Source organism: Rhineura floridana, chromosome 4 (assembly GCF_030035675.1).
Source record: "Rhineura floridana isolate rRhiFlo1 chromosome 4, rRhiFlo1.hap2, whole genome shotgun sequence".
In the NCBI taxonomy this organism is placed as follows: Eukaryota; Metazoa; Chordata; class Lepidosauria; order Squamata; family Rhineuridae; genus Rhineura; species Rhineura floridana.
Genome location: NC_084483.1, coordinates 15,044,808 through 15,060,676, shown reverse-complemented (window position 1 = coordinate 15,060,676; position 15,869 = coordinate 15,044,808). Strand labels below are relative to the sequence as shown.

Here is a 15,869-nt window from a genome sequence, read left to right as displayed (position 1 = left end):
GATACCTACATTTTTATTTAGATATATATGGCAAATTGACATTTTTCTTTTTCAGATATGAAGATTCCAGAGCTCACTTTTTAACATGCACACAATTGGGTGCATGCATGTTAAAAAGAGAGCACTGGATACTCCATGTCCAAGGAAGCAAAATTTCATTAAACATCCCAGTTTAAGGGTCAAGCCTCTTGTTTTGTCCACACAATAGACTGAACATTTAGAGCCAGCTACAGAGAAATGTGGATGCAAGTTTATCAAAAGGTGTAATTTGCCTGGGCAGGTAACACTCTGTTTAAGTATCCAGTGCCGCATGTAATAAGGATTTTGCACGCTTGATTGTGCATCTAAATTGGATTCACAAAAATGTTTGGGGAAGATATTTTGCACCCACAATTAGACATTAATTTTGCATTCAACATTCACACAAAAAGAGTCTCTTTGCTCACATTTTTTCCTGCCTCATTTGCTATATGTAAACAGGCTTTTATACCAAATCCAGAATGATCTTTTAGATGGGGCCTGAGGGAGGGATGTAAAAGTTTAAAGGGAAAAGAACAACAGTTCTCTTTTATTCTCCACACATATATTTTGTTTTGGCGGCAGGGAAGATGCTACAGATGCTGGGATCTTCAACAAGATGGTGCAGCCCTAGAGCAACAGTTGTAGGAAAACTGTGCATGCCCAATATCATTACTGGAAGTGCTTCTTTCTCCCTGCCCCTCCAATTCCTGACATGGTTGCTGCTGCCACTACTGCCATAAGAGTAAGGACTTGGTGAGGTTAACCCCTGAATTGTGCCCCACTTTCACCACTTGAGGCAGAGGCCTTCATAGTGGAAGACCATAGTGTTCAGAAAGACACATCAAGACACAGTTGCACTATCAGTTGGTGGGTTGGCAAACATACCGCCTACTCACTGTCTGGCCTGGTTCACACGATAATATCCTGGCTTAGTGAGCCTAGTTATGCACAAGCTCCATGCACCCATGCACAGCCCCATCAGTCTTCCTTGGTGTGAGTGGGAAAGTAAGACAGGAAGCTGCAGTTGACTATAGCTTCCTGTTTCAAGCAGACTGGGAATGATTGCTGACTGCTTCCAAAGAAGTCAAGATTCACAAGCCAACTTAAAGCTATGGTTTTGGATCGTGGCTCATTTGGAAGCCATTAACCATAGTTTGCTGATTCACACATCATGGGAAGCTATGGTTAAATGTGTCTTCCTGGCTTGTTTTGCACTTGTGCAAATAGAGGAGCAAAGTGTGTGTGCGTGCATGTGCGTAGCTTATAGATATCCTGGCTTATGAATCCAGGTTTTGAATGCCTGAGTATGGCCCCTTTGTATGTGTTTAGAGAGGCGTTGTTTCGTTCAGAGGTGGGGAGCCTTGTCTCTGTCAAAGCTTACATTCCCTTAGGTGTAATCTGTTGAGGGCTGCATTTTGGTGGTGGGTGGAACTGCCTCCTTTCTCTTCCTCACAGATCAGTCCTGCCAGAAATCTGAATTGCTTGCTTTAGAGCAGCCTTTCCCAACCTTTGGATCCCCAGATGTTGTTGGACTACAACTCTCATAAACCCCAGCCAGCATGGCCAATGGTTAGGAATGATGGGAATCGTGGCCCAGCCACCCTGGGCTCCTGCTGGGAGGAAGGGCGGAATATAAATCAAATAATAAATAAACATCTGGGGACCCAAAGGTTGGGAAAGGCTGCTTTAGAGAAAAGGCCAGTAAGAGGTGATATGATAGAAGTGTATAAAATTATGCATGGGGTAGAGAAAGTGGGTCTCATGACATTAGAACTCGTGGACATCCAATGAAGCTGAATGCTGGCAGATCCAGGACCGACAAAAGAAAGTACTTCTTCACATAGTACATAGTTAAACTATGGAATTTGTTCCCACAGGAGACAGTGATGGCCACCAACTTGGATGGTTTTAAAAGAAGATTAGACAAATACATGGATGATAAGGCTGTCAATGGCTACTAGCCATGATGGCCATTCTCTGCCTCCATAATAAGAGGCAGTATGCTTCCAAATACCAGTTGCTGGAAACTGCAGGAGGTGGGAGTGATCTTTGCATTCAGGTTCTGCTTGTGGGCTTCCCATGGGCAACTGGCTGGCCACTGTGAGAACAGGATGCTGGACTAGATGGGTCACTGGCCTGATCCAGCAGGCTCTTCTTATGTTTGCAGAGAGCTTTTTCTATCTTCTTTCACCACTCCATCCATTTCAGGTTTTTTGCGCCCTCCACTGACATAAAATTAGGCCAAGGGTCACAGGTTCCCCACTTTTGGTTTAATCAGTGAGCTTCTTATATTTGCTATGGTACTTTTATACAGTATCACAATTTGAGTTGATAGTCATCTGGCCTAATACTCACTGAGGTGCTCATCCTTTACCTGGATTTTAGCACTTCAGACTGCAGATGGGAGCTCATACGATGGAACATTCTATCTAGACATGTAACTCCCCACACAGAGAAAACAAACAGGTCAAGGACAAATATGGGCTGCCTTCTCCCTGTTGTATCTTTTTATGTACAGAGATTTTTTTTAACAGTTGAAGCATTCAGTCAAGTGAGCCCTAACTTGTATGCTGAAGCTGACTGCCTCAGTGAGGAGAACTATGCCTAGACACATATAATATCTATTACACCTCCAATTCAAGCATTCTGTATGATTATTTATTTGGGGGGATCTGAACTGTGACTTCATCCAAAACATAGATTCCACTGTGGTGTACATAAAAATATGAAAGCAATACAATGTTAAAACAAAAATCAAAATCATAAGATCTGAGAAATAAAAATTCTGTAGCAAGCAGAGCTGCTAATAGACTCATGGATGAAGGGTATGGATGTGGAAGAACAGTTTCACAGAATAATCCTGCTTCTCCTTGAATAACTAAACTGTTTCTGGCACACAGCACACTGTCTATTTTTGTTCTGAGTGATAGCTTGACAGCTAAGCAAACTTAAATGTTCTTTAGCTGGCAAATGTCACCAGTTCTCTCCTTTCTTCTCCCTCTCCTCCCCATTGCATAAGATGATCCACTTACGAGTTTATTTTCAACTCAATTCCAACATCACTCATATACCCAAGTAGTTAAATACTGAAATAAAGTGACATTATATGAATGAATGAATGAATGAATGAATCTTTATTTTTACCCTGCCCTTTTTCCAAAACTGGAACTCAGGGCGGCTTACAGATAAAAACTACACATAGGTAAAAAAACATACAAAAATATACAATTAAAATAGAATTAAACTATTCGCGACATTAAAACCATGAAACATACACTTAAGATAGTAAGACAATTTGAAACATTAAGAATAGGACCATAGAACAATACAACAGACCTTATGAGGCCCTATCTTAAACATCTTCTAGTCCAAAAGCCTGTCGGGGGGAAAAAAAGTCTTTGCCTGCCGACGGAAGGATAGCAAGGAAGGGGCCATTCGTGCTGCCCTAGGAAGAGAGTTCCAGAACCTGGGGGCAGCCACCGAGAAGGTCCTATCTCGCGTCCCCACCAATCGCGCTTGTGAAGGTGTTGGGACTGAGAGAAGGGCCTCTCCTCTGACTGAAGCCAGGATCCAGCCCAGACCTTATTTTCAGTGCCAAGGGCTCAGATCTAAGAGATCAGCCCTGGACCCTAGAATATTTTAAATGGATTGAACCTGGGACCTGCTGCATGCAAAGCAATCATATCACTGAGCTATGGTCCTTCCCCAAAGTAGGGAGAACGTGGGTTTCCCTTAGCCTTGTATATGTCTTCAGAAGCTCCTACTTCAAGTTAGTATCTTCCTTGGTGTTTAAATAGCAAAAATTGGCAAATTCCATTAGCACAGATCAAAACCAACCCTTGTTGGTTTATGACAGATTTGCACTGGACGGTGGTCAGATTAACTCACCTGTCATATCTTTTTATGTACTCTACTCTTATGCCTTGATAGCTACACAAAAGTATTGTGCGTGATCATATTATGCACACTCTTTGTTTTCCTATGAACTCATATAATGCAAGGGAGATTGTAAAATACTCTTCTGACGTGAAAGAGGGCCATGCATGACACATTTGAGCATCGTTCATGAGATTATCCTCAGTCATGAGATGGTAGAGGGTTAAGATCCTAGCTACTTATCTAAGAATGCAGCATGTTTATTAATAGTGCCTTGCCCATGGTGGAGATTGTCCTAGTGGCATGGAACAGGTTTATAGCAGACAGTGGTGCAACTAGGTAATTTTAGACTTGTAGCACTTTATGATTGTAGCTTACATACAGATTATGGCCTATGATTAATCTTATATGATGATGAGTATCTAGTTGTAAATAGATTTGAAGACTGATCCCCCTAAAGATTTGATGATAACTACCACAAATAAGATTTCAGCAATGATCCATATGCAAGATGGCAAGGCCAGCCCTAACATTTAGCAGAGTGAGGTGGCCACTGTGGGCAATGCCATGTCCTGGTCTGATGCCAGATCCCACAGATCAAGGCAGGTCAGGAGTTGAAAGGTCATGAATTGCTCCAAGTGAGCAACTTGTTCCTGCAAAGGTTGAGAGAAGACTGAGCCTTTTTAAGCCTCTGCCCCTAGACTGCCTTTCCCAGCTCCACCCCCTTGTGAATAACTAGGCAAAGGGCCAATCCTCTGACCTAAAGATGGGCACTCCTCCATTCCATAATCTCCCACCGGTACACAACCTGCATTGCTGGAGTGGTGAGGTACAGTAGGAGGCATTTAGTTCCTCAAGCTCATGGGAAAGTCACTTGTGAGGATCCTGGCTCTGGCCTTCCAGGCACTGGTAGTACAGGAGGTTCTTCTGTGGATTCCTGTGCCACAGGACCAGTGGTTCCCTAAGCTCCAGTAGCAGGCTCAGAGCCCTGAACCTGGTCTGGAGCTTTGCCTGCCTCCTTAGCTGGAGACTCTGCAGCCTCTCACTCTGAATCTTGGTTGCTGGTGGACTTTGGGGTCATGAGAGGCAGTCGATTTTGGATGCCATGAAAGAACAGCAAATTGTTATTTCCTTATATTACTTTACTTTGTACTGAGGTGAGAAGTGCTTGTGCGATTTTCTGCCTCAGATTCCAAAATAACTTGATCCGCCTAGGCACCTTAACCTGTGGGGTGAGGAGCACCATTTTCCCTCTTCCTCTTCTCCCAGGCATTTTAGCATGTGTTTTTAAATTGTTTTTAATTTTTTTAAAAATTGTCTTTTTAAATTGTTTTTTTTGTATTTTAAAATTTGTATATTTGTTTTTATTGTTTTAATTGTTGTAAATAGCCCAGAGAGCTTCGGCTTTGGGGCGGTATGTAAATATAAATAAATAAATAAATAAATAAATAAATAAATAAATAAATAGATTTGCTGTTCCTCCACAGACAACCAAATATCTTCAGTCAGCCCTATAGTAATTTGAAAGGTATTTGGTCTTTTCTTTTCTTTTCTTGAAGGAGTGGCCATAATTTGTTAATTATTGAAATTTAGAGTTGCTGCAGGATAATATCCAGGAGGCAGCTTTGGCAGTCCTCTAGGCCAGCCTTTCCTAACTAGTGGGCCACCAGAAGTTGTTGGACCACAAGTCCCATCTTTCCTGACCATTGGCAATGCTGGCTGAGGCTGATGGGAGTTGTGGTGCAACATCTGGTGGCCCACTAGTTGGGAAAGGCTGTTCTAGGCAATTCATACTATTGGCTTCTTTTGATATTTGATTTCTGTGTAAACATATAAAGGATTAAGCACAAGAATGTCAGGACTATTTTTCTTACATATTTGTTTGGTATTTTATTGAATTTCATTGTTGTAGATTTGGTATTTTTCTAGTTTCTGAATTTTAATAAAAGTAATTTAAAAAACCTCACTGAAAAAATCGCTCTCTCTCTCCCTCTCTCTCTCTCTCTCTCTCTCTCTCTCACTCACTCACTCACTCACTCTCTCTCTCTCTCACACACACACACTTTTATCTATTGAACTTTGTTTGATAGAGCCCTTAGTTATAATCAAAACTTCACTTCACTTTATGGTCTCTAAGTATAGCTTCCGTGGTCACTTTCTATAGAATGCTAGAGTTCTTCCCTCTCTGGTCTCACTGAGGTGATTAATCTATATTTGGGCTATGTTCATGTGGGACTACAGCAGGAGGCTCACATGATTTGAATTCTTTTCAGTACAAAAACACTCCCTCCACAACAAAAGTTGGATGTCACTGAGAAGAGTTCGAGCACTAGCCTTCTCCCTGAAATACAGATGTGGGACACAGGACGTGGTTGTGCTGAAAGGGTATTCGCGTAGCGCTGATCATTGGAGCTTGCATAGTGCTGTGCATGGAAGCCCTGATGATCAGCTGATCCTTGGAACTTGCAAAGCCCTGTGCACAGCACAATGCAATCCCTGATGATCAGCTGATTATTAGTAATGCGATATCAGTAAAGTGCTATGCAAAAGTGCTGCAAACCCCCTCTCAGCTCAGTGGTATCTTTATCTGCCCCACACCTAACCTGTTAGATGATATCAGGTGTGGGGTAGGTAGGCATGGCTTGGCCAAAATAGCCTGGTGGACCAAATGAGAAGGCCTGGTGGGCCTGATTAGGCCCATGGGCCACAGGTTCCCTACCTCTGCATTGAAAGAGCCCTCTAAAGAGTGTTGTGACGAACTTTCCTGAGATAAGGCTGGATAGAAAACCAACTGAGATTACTCAGAAAGACAAAGGGGCTGGTGGAGGCAGGGGTTGAGATGAGTAACCTCTGGAGTTGAAAAACCAGAAAAGCAGTTTGGAGACTGATCCACAAACAAGAACAAATACAAGATAAATGAGAGGTACCTCACCAAAGGCTTCTGAGGAAGCTTAGCAGTCATGGAATAAGAGGAGAGGTCCTCTTGTGGATAAGGAATTGGTTAAGAAGCAGAAAGCAGAGAGTAGGAATCAACGGACAGTTCTCCCAATGGAGGGCTGTAGAAAGTGGAGTCCCTCAAGGATCGGTATTGGGACCTGTACTTTTCAACTTGTTCATTAATGACCTAGAATTAGGAGTGAGCAGTGAAGTGGCCAAGTTTGCTGACGACACTAAATTGTTCAGGGTTGTTAAAACAAAAAGGGATTGCGAAGAGCTCCAAAAAGGCCTCTCCAAACTGAGTGAATGGGTGGAAAAATGGCAAATGCAATTCAATATAAACAAGTGTAAAATTATGCATATTGGAGCAAAAAATCTGAATTTCACATATACGCTCATGGGGTCTGAACTGGCGGTGACCGACCAGGAGAGAGACCTCGGGGTTGTAGTGGACAGCACGATGAAAATGTCGACCCAGTGTGCGGCAGCTGTGAAAAAGGCAAATTCCATGCTAGCAATAATTAGGAAAGGTATTGAAAATAAAACAGCCGATATCATAATGCCGTTGTATAAATCTATGGTGCGGCCGCATTTGGAATACTGTGTACAGTTCTGGTCGCCTCATCTCAAAAAGGATATTCTAGAGTTGGAAAAGGTTCAGAAGAGGGCAACCAGAATGATCAAGGGGATGGAGCGACTCCCTTACGAGGAAAGGTTGCAGCATTTGGGGCTTTTTAGTTTAGAGAAAAGGCGGGTCAGAGGAGACATGATAGAAGTGTATAAAATTATGCATGGCATTGAGAAAGTGGATAGAGAAAAGTTCTTCTCCCTCTCTCATAATACTAGAACTCGTGGACATTCAAAGAAGCTGAATGTTGGAAGATTCAGGACAGACAAAAGGAAGTACTTCTTTACTCAGCGCATAGTTAAACTATGGAATTTGCTCCCACAAGACACAGTAATGGCCACCAGCTTGGATGGCTTTAAAAGAAGATTAGACAAATTCATGGAGGACAGGGCTATCAATGGCTACTAGCCATGATGGCTGTGCTCTGCCACCCTAGTCAGAGGCAGCATGCTTCTGAAAACCAGTTGCCGGAAGCCTCAGGAGGGGAGAGTGTTCTTGCACTCGGGTCCTGCTTGCGGGCTTCCCCCAGGCACCTGGTTGGCCACTGTGAGAACAGGATGCTGGACTAGATGGGCCACTGGCCTGATCCAGCAGGCTCTTCTTATGTTCTTATGTTATGTTCTTATGTCCTTCATGAGAAGGACAAATTATGTGGTTCCTCTCCATCTAAAGCACTTCGGTGTCCTCTGATGACTTTTCATCTTTTTAGCTGATACATGTACTTAATTTTTAGTTCAATCAAGTCTAGTTTATTTTTTAAGTAGGAAGTTTGGGAGTTAAAATGCAGAAATTTTATAAATATTCAGGGGACTGAAATGACAGCTGAGCAGATTTGTGCTCCATTGTCCTGATGGCTTTGCTAGCAGATAGTACAGTGTGTACGCTGAAAAGCAGGTGGATGGGGGCCTATGCCAACCAAAGGCAGCTTTGGAAGGGCATGTTCATGCACATTTGCAAGGAGAGAAGCCGAATGTAATAGTGATCAGGAAAGTTGGGTTCTGCTGACTCTTCAATCTCAAAGGTGGCTATATATTTGGCACATGTTCTGGATATTATTATGGCTGAGCCAAAATGACTCGCCTAGCTTCATCAGCCTGTTCACAAGTTTCAAATTTAGGGTTGACCATTTCAGCAATTTGGGAGGTGGGGCACAATCAGGGGCTCAGTATTCTTCCCATTTGCCCCTGGTGGTGTTCATGCTCCTTTGTATTTCTGGGCACAACAATTTTCCACAGTCTGGAAAACAGAGGCGTATAAAATTATGCATGGTGTGGAGAATGCACTAGAACTTGTCGACATCCAGTGAAGCAAATGTTGGAAGATTCAGGACAGACAAAAGAACATAAGAACATAAGAAGAGCCTGCTGGATCAGGCCAGTGGCCCATCTAGTCCAGCATCCTGTTCTCACAGTGGCCAACCAGGTGCCTGGGGGAAGCCCGCAAGCAGGACCCGAGTGCAAGAACACTCTCCCCTCCTGAGGCTTCCGGCAACTGGTTTTCAGAAGCATGCTGCCTCTGACTAGGGTGGCAGAGCACAGCCATCATGGCTAGTAGCCATTGATAGCCCTGTCCTCCATGAATTTGTCTAATCTTCTTTTAAAGCCGTCCAAGCTGGTGGCCATTACTGCATCTTGTGGGAGCAAATTCCATAGTTTAACTATGCGCTGAGTAAAGAAGTACTTCCTTTTGTCTGTCCTGAATCTTCCAACATTCAGCTTCTTTGAATGTCCACGAGTTCTAGTATGAGAGAGGGAGAAGAACTTTTCTCTATCCACTTTCTCAATGCCATGCATAATTTTATATACTTCTATCATGTCTCCTCTGACCCGCCTTTTCTCTAAACTAAAAAGCCCCAAATGCTGCAACCTTTCCTCGTAAGGGAGTCGCTCCATCCCCTTGATCATTCTGGTTGCCCTCTTCTGAACCTTTTCCAACTCTAGAATATCCTTTTTTGAGATGAGGCGACCAGAACTGTACACAGTATTCCAAATGCGGCCGCACCATAGATTTATACAACGGCATTATGATATCGGCTGTTTTATTTTCAATACCTTTCCTAATTATCGCTAGCATGGAATTTGCCTTTTTCACAGCTGCCGCACACTGGGTTGACATTTTCATCGTGCTGTCCACTACAACCCTGAGGTCTCTCTCCTGGTCAGTCACCGCCAGTTCAGACCCCATGAGCGTATATGTGAAATTCAGATTTTTTGCTCCAAGATGCATAATTTTACACTTGTTTATATTGAATTGCATTTGCCATTTTTCTGCCCATTCACTCAGTTTGGAGAGATCTTTTTGGAGCTCTTCACAATACCTTTTTGTTTTAACAACCCTGAACAATTTAGTGTCGTCAGCAAACTTGGCCACTTCACTGCTCACTCCTAATTCTAGGTCATTAATGAACAAGTTGAAAAGTACAGGTCCCAATACCGATCCTTGAGGGACTCCACTTTCTACAGCCCTCCATTGGGAGAACTGTCCGTTGATTCCTACTCTCTGCTTTCTGCTTCTTAACCAATTCCTTATCCACAAGAGGACCTCTCCTCTTATTCCATGACTGCTAAGCTTCCTCAGAAGTCTTTGGTGAGGTACCTTGTCAAACGCTTTTTGAAAATCTAAGTACACTGTGTCCACTGGATCACCTCTATCTATATGCTTGTTGACACTCTCAAAGAATTCTAATAGGTTACTGAGACAGGACTTTCCCTTGCAGAAGCCATGCTGGCTCTGCTTCAGCAAGGCTTGTTCTTCTATGTGCTTAGTTAATCTAGCTTTAATCATACTTTCTACCAGTTTTCCAGGGACAGAAGTTAAGCTAACTGGCCTGTAATTTCCGGGATCCCCTCTGAATCCCTTTTTGAAGATTGGCGTTACATTTGCCACTTTCCAGTCCTCAGGCACGGAGGAGGACCCGAGGGACAAGTTACATATTTTAGTTAGCAGATCAGCAATTTCACATTTGAGTTCTTTGAGAACTCTCGGGTGGATGCCATCTGGGCCCGATGATTTGTCAGTTTTTATATTGTCCATTAAGCCTAGAACTTCCTCTCTCGTTACCACTATTTGTCTCAGTTCCTCAGAATCCCTTCCTGCAAATGTTAGTTCAGGTTCAGGGATCTGCCCTATATCTTCCACTGTGAAGACAGATGCAAAGAATTCATTTAGCTTCTCTGCAATCTCCTTATTGTTCTTTAGTACACCTTTGACTCCCTTATCATCCAAGGGTCCAATCGCCTCCCTAGATGGTCTCCTGCTTTGAATGTATTTATAGAATTTGTTGTTGTTGGTTTTTATGTTCTTAGCAATATGCTCCTCAAATTCTTTTTTAGCATCCCTTATTGTCTTCTTGCATTTCTTTTGCCAGAGTTTGTGTTCTTTTTTATTTTCTTCATTCGGACAAGACTTCCATTTTCTGAAGGAAGACTTTTTGCCTCTAAGAGCTTCCTTGACTTTGCTCGTTAACCATGCTGGCATCTTCTTGGCCCTGGCGGTACCTTTTCCGATCTGCGGTATGCACTCCAGTTGAGCTTCTAATATAGTGTTTTTAAACAACTTCCAAGCATTTTCGAGTGATGTGACCCTCTGGACTTTGTTTTTCAGCTTTCTTTTTACCAATCCCCTCATTTTTGTGAAGTTTCCTCTTTTGAAGTCAAATGTGACTGTGTTGGATTTTCTTGGCAATTGGCCATTTACATGTATGTTTAATTTAATAGCACTGTGGTCACTGCTCCCAATCGGTTCGACAACACTTACATCTCGCACCAGGTCCCGGTCCCCACTGAGGATTAAGTCCAGGGTTGCTGTCCGTCTGGTTGGTTCCATGACCAACTGGTCTAGGGAATAGTCATTTAGAATATCTAGAAACTTTGCTTCTTTGTCATGACTGGAACACATATGCGGCCAGTCTATGTCCGGGTAGTTGAAGTCACCCATTACTACCACATTTCCTAGTTTGGATGCTTCCTCAATATCATATCTCATCTCAAGGTCTCCCTGAGCATTTTGATCAGGGGGACGATAGATCGTTCCCAGTATTAAGTCCCTCCTGGGGCATGGTATCACCACCCACAACGATTTTGTGGAGGAGTCTGCCTCTTTTGGGGTTTTGAGCTTGCTGGATTCAATGCCTTCTTTCACGTATAGAGCGACTCCGCCACCAATACGTCCTTCCCTGTCCTTCCGATATAGTTTATATCCAGGGATAACCGTATCCTACTGGTTTTCTCCATTCCACCAGGTCTCCGTTATGCTCACTGTATCAATGCTCTCCTCTAAGACCAAGCACTCCAGTTCTCCCATCTTGGTTCAGAGGCTCCTAGCATTAGCGTACAGGCACTTGTAAGCAGTGTCTCTCTTCAAGTGTCTTTGGCACTTGTGGTTTGGCCTGTGGTAATTTTGCTCTTCTGAATTGATATCCTGTGCCCCTGCTCTCACAATGCCTGCTTCTAGGCCTACCCCTTTTAAAATTTCATCATTTCTTTGGTTTTTATCCCAGGGAGGAGGTTTATTCCGAACCGGACCTTTCTCAGCTCCTGTCGGGTTTCCCCCCTCAGTCAGTTTAAAAGCTGCTCTGCTACCTTTTTAATTTTAAGTGCCAGCAGTCTGGTTCCATTCTGGTTCAAGTGGAGCCCGTCCCTTTTATACAGGCCCGGCTTGTCCCAAAATGTTCCCCAGTGCCTAACAAATCTAAACCCTTCCACCCGACACCATCGTCTCATCCACGCATTGAGACTGCAAAGCTGTGCCTGTCTGGCTGGTCCTGCGCGTGGAACCGGTAGCATTTCAGAGAAAGCCACCTTGGAGGTCCTCTTCATGCAGCACATAATTAAAACGATGGCATTCGCTCCCATAAGAAGTAGTGATGGCCACCAACATGCATGCCTTTAAAAAGAGGATTAGACAAATCAATGGAGGATGAGGCTATCAACGGCTACTCAGTGATGGCTGTGTTCTACCTCCACAGAGAATCAGTATGCCTCTGAATGCCAGTTGCTGGGAATTGCAGTTGGGGAGAGTGCTCTTGCACTCAGGTCCTGCTTGCAGGCTTTCCAGAGGCATGTGGCTGGCCACTGTGAGAAGAGAATGCCGGACTTGATGGGCCACGGGCCTGATTCACCAGGCTCTTCTTGTGCAGAGTGAAGGTGGAGAGCAAACCAACCCATTTACAAGATGTACAGTGATGCTGATCTCTCTCCCAGGTGTTCCAGTGCTATGAAAACCTTCAGTGTTGGGTTTTCTGTTTAGTTCTGTGCATGCTGAAGAATTTTTTTAAAAAATGGAGTAGCTGATACCAATAACTTCTTTATAAGATACCGTGTACAAACTCAAAGCAAGTCTAATTTAAACTCATTCATCTTATTACAGTACCCCCAGCCATTTTTCTTCTTAATGCAACTGCATATTTGCCACCATTACTATTGTAAGTTGTAATGTATCACCCTCGTTTAGGTACAAAATGGACAGGAGTATGTTTATGGTTTTCTGGTACCCAGTGGGGGTTGGCCTATTAGGGCAAGTGGGGCATGGCCCCACCAAGACCAGTCTGTCTTCAGCCAGCCCCCATCTGCCTGTCTCCAGTCTAGGGGCTGGCACTGGTTGTCAGCCTCCTTGTCTGCCTTAGTCTCAGGTTTGCCTTTCTAGAACTCAACAGAGAGGAGGATAGGAACAAGACTAGAATTAGTTGACTCCACCGGTCATTGCCTCTGGCTTCACCTAATGTTGGCCTCCCTGCCTTCCGCCCTACCAGTCCTAATGAACACCAGCCTCCACTGCTGGTACCTCCTTAATTATTTCCCTCTGTAATATTGCTGTGGTTCATCTTTCCCTTCAATACTCCTTTCAGATGCAACAGCTGTAGAGGAAATTCCAAAGCAGGGATGTAGGAGATAAGGACCAGGGATCTTGAAGTACTTAACTTTTTGTTTACAAGGTAAGTTTCTTTTATTATTTGATTTTGTAAAAAAATATAAAAAAATCTTTAAGACTGCAATCCTATAGGCACTTACATGGGAGTAAACTCCAGTGAACTCAATGACACTCACTTCCAAGTAGGGATAGGAGAGAAATTCATTTGGTTCACTTTTTAATGCAAAGATACCAAACTCCCATTTCCCAAACAAGCACATGAAATGAAACACAGCCCTTTTTTGAAATTCACACTTCTCTGGTTTGTGCAATATAAAAATGTGTATCTCAGTGAAAAGTGCATGCACCATTGTGTACATTAGTGAAAATACAAAAGTGGATTTTATATGGAGAAAACTAGTTGCAAAAATAATTTTCCAATCTCAGTCTTTGTGTTTTAAATATACAAAGTACTAAGCAAAATTGCACGAGGAAAATGTGTATCTTAGGATAAATGTGCATGAAAATACATATGAATTTTCTTCCTGTTTTCCATAAAAGATCACAAACATATGCAAAAATGCCTAATTTAAGACTGGAAAACTAAAGGACTGCACTGTAAAAAATTTATTGCCACGTGTGACCAAAACAAAGGAAGTACAACATTTTTAAATGCCCTAATCTCTACTGCTCCAAATCATTGGTTTGGTGTTGTTTTTAAAACAAAGGGGAAGCTGACAATTTGTAAATGTTGGATGTTCCAGGGCTCTTTTTATTTCCAACCAGCTGCCATCTCTCCAGTAGTTGGTGAGTAGTGTTTTCAGGGACAGCTTTGCCTCATGGAGAAGGTGAAATCGCCTTCCAAGTCCATGCTCACCTCCATATATCTTAACCACTGATATCCCACAAGAAGGTGCACATGTGTGCCCATAAGAAAATGTATCCCAATAACTGCAGTCCAGTTGTGGACTCATATAATAGTTGGAAGCATGCACTTCTGATCTGACGCACTATTCCTTCGTGGTTCAGCATGTATTCCTTTGACATTGAGTACATCTGCTAAATTGGAAAAAAAGTGGAGGATTCTGATCTGGAAAAGCTGTTTATATCCACCTTTTCCTCCAAGGAGCTCAAGGTGGCATACTTGGTTCTCTCTTCATTTAATCTCCTCAACAACCCTGTGAGGTAGGTTAGGCTGAGAAGCAGTGACTGGCCTAAGGTCACCCAGTGAGCTTCATGGCTGAGTGGGGATTTGAACCCTAGTCTCCCAGGTCCTAGTCTGACACTCTAACCCAGCCTTTCCCAACCGGTGTGCCTCCAGATGTTGTTGGACCACAACTCCCATCAGTCTCAGCCAGCATTGCCAATGGCTGAGGCTAATGGGAGTCGTGATCCAACAACATCTGGAGGCACACCGGTTGGGAAAGGCTGCTCTAACCACTACACCACACTGGCTCTGATAAGGAGCATTTGATCACTTGAAGCAATCATAAAGAGGTACAAGAACAAGCAGTCATAAAGAGATAAAAGAACCGTGCATATTCGCAGGGAATGAAGTCCTGCAGTGTTCAGTAAGACTTACTTTCCTGTAATTGTTTTTTAAGATTTCACCCTTGGCATGTGTGTATATCATCTTGCTTTAATCATTGTAACTGATTGGAGTAAATGACATCCATGTGCAGTAGTGGATTGTGGGATGGGGGGTGGCGCTCACCTGACCTCCATCCGGTTGCATCACTGTCGCTTACCAGGAGGAGCGAGGCAGAGGCGAGCTTGGTGCAGTGCAAGTGTACCAGCCAGAGCAGCAGATTGGCTTCCCTGATAAGTTTGCACCCTGCTGACTTGGCTGCCGCCTTGCCCGTCCCCCTCTGTCTCCCAGTAAGCAGCAGCAATGTGACCAACCGGAGGCCAGGTGAGCACCACTGTCTCACCATGCCCTTCGCTGCTGGTTGTGTGTTCTTCAGTGTACTTAGTGCTACCACTTTTTTCCCCTACAGGGGGGTTCCCAAACTGTGATCCGTGAGCCACCAGTGGTCTGTGAGCTTCATTCCGGTGGTCCACGGCGTGTCTGTAAAAATACAATCAAAAATCATACAGCATCTAGCAAAGCACATTACCATTGCTCCAACAGCCAGCAAAATCATTAAGTGGTCCACCAAGTACTTCAGCAATTGCGAACCACTGCCCTACAGGATAACTGGATTACTGATCACACTGTCCAGGAGTTTTCTCACCTTGTATTCTGGTTGCTTCATATCATATCGCTAAGTATGGAGACTGGCATAAGGTAGAGAGAGAAAGAGCACTCAATATGTGTCACTGCACTCGGTGGCTGCCTTTAAACTTGATCTGACAAATATCCCTGTATGTAAAATGTGGAAGGGGTGTGGCCCAATGGCAGAGCATCTGTTTTGCATGCAGAAGGTCCCAGGTCCAATCCCTGGCATCTCCAGGTAGGGCTGGGAGAGGGCCCTGCCTGAAACCCTGGAGAGCTGCTTCCAGTCAGTGTAGACAGTACTGAGCTTGATGGACCTATATCCCTAGGCTAGCTGGAATTCGT

The 15,869-nt window shown here is 43.6% G+C and overlaps 1 protein-coding gene across 2 annotated transcripts in view; it reads left to right on the top strand.

Moving 5' to 3' along the window:
- The window catches only part of PAK5 (p21 (RAC1) activated kinase 5), a 159,073-nt gene that overhangs the window by 16,577 nt on the left and 126,627 nt on the right, over positions 1-15,869 (top strand). The window contains exon 2 of one of the 2 annotated variants that reach the window (XM_061622544.1): positions 13,308-13,394. The exons of the other annotated variant lie outside the window; for it this stretch is intronic. The gene's annotated coding sequence lies outside the window, so the exon portion shown is untranslated. The remainder of the gene's footprint in view (positions 1-13,307; positions 13,395-15,869) is intronic. 2 annotated transcript variants of the gene reach the window in all.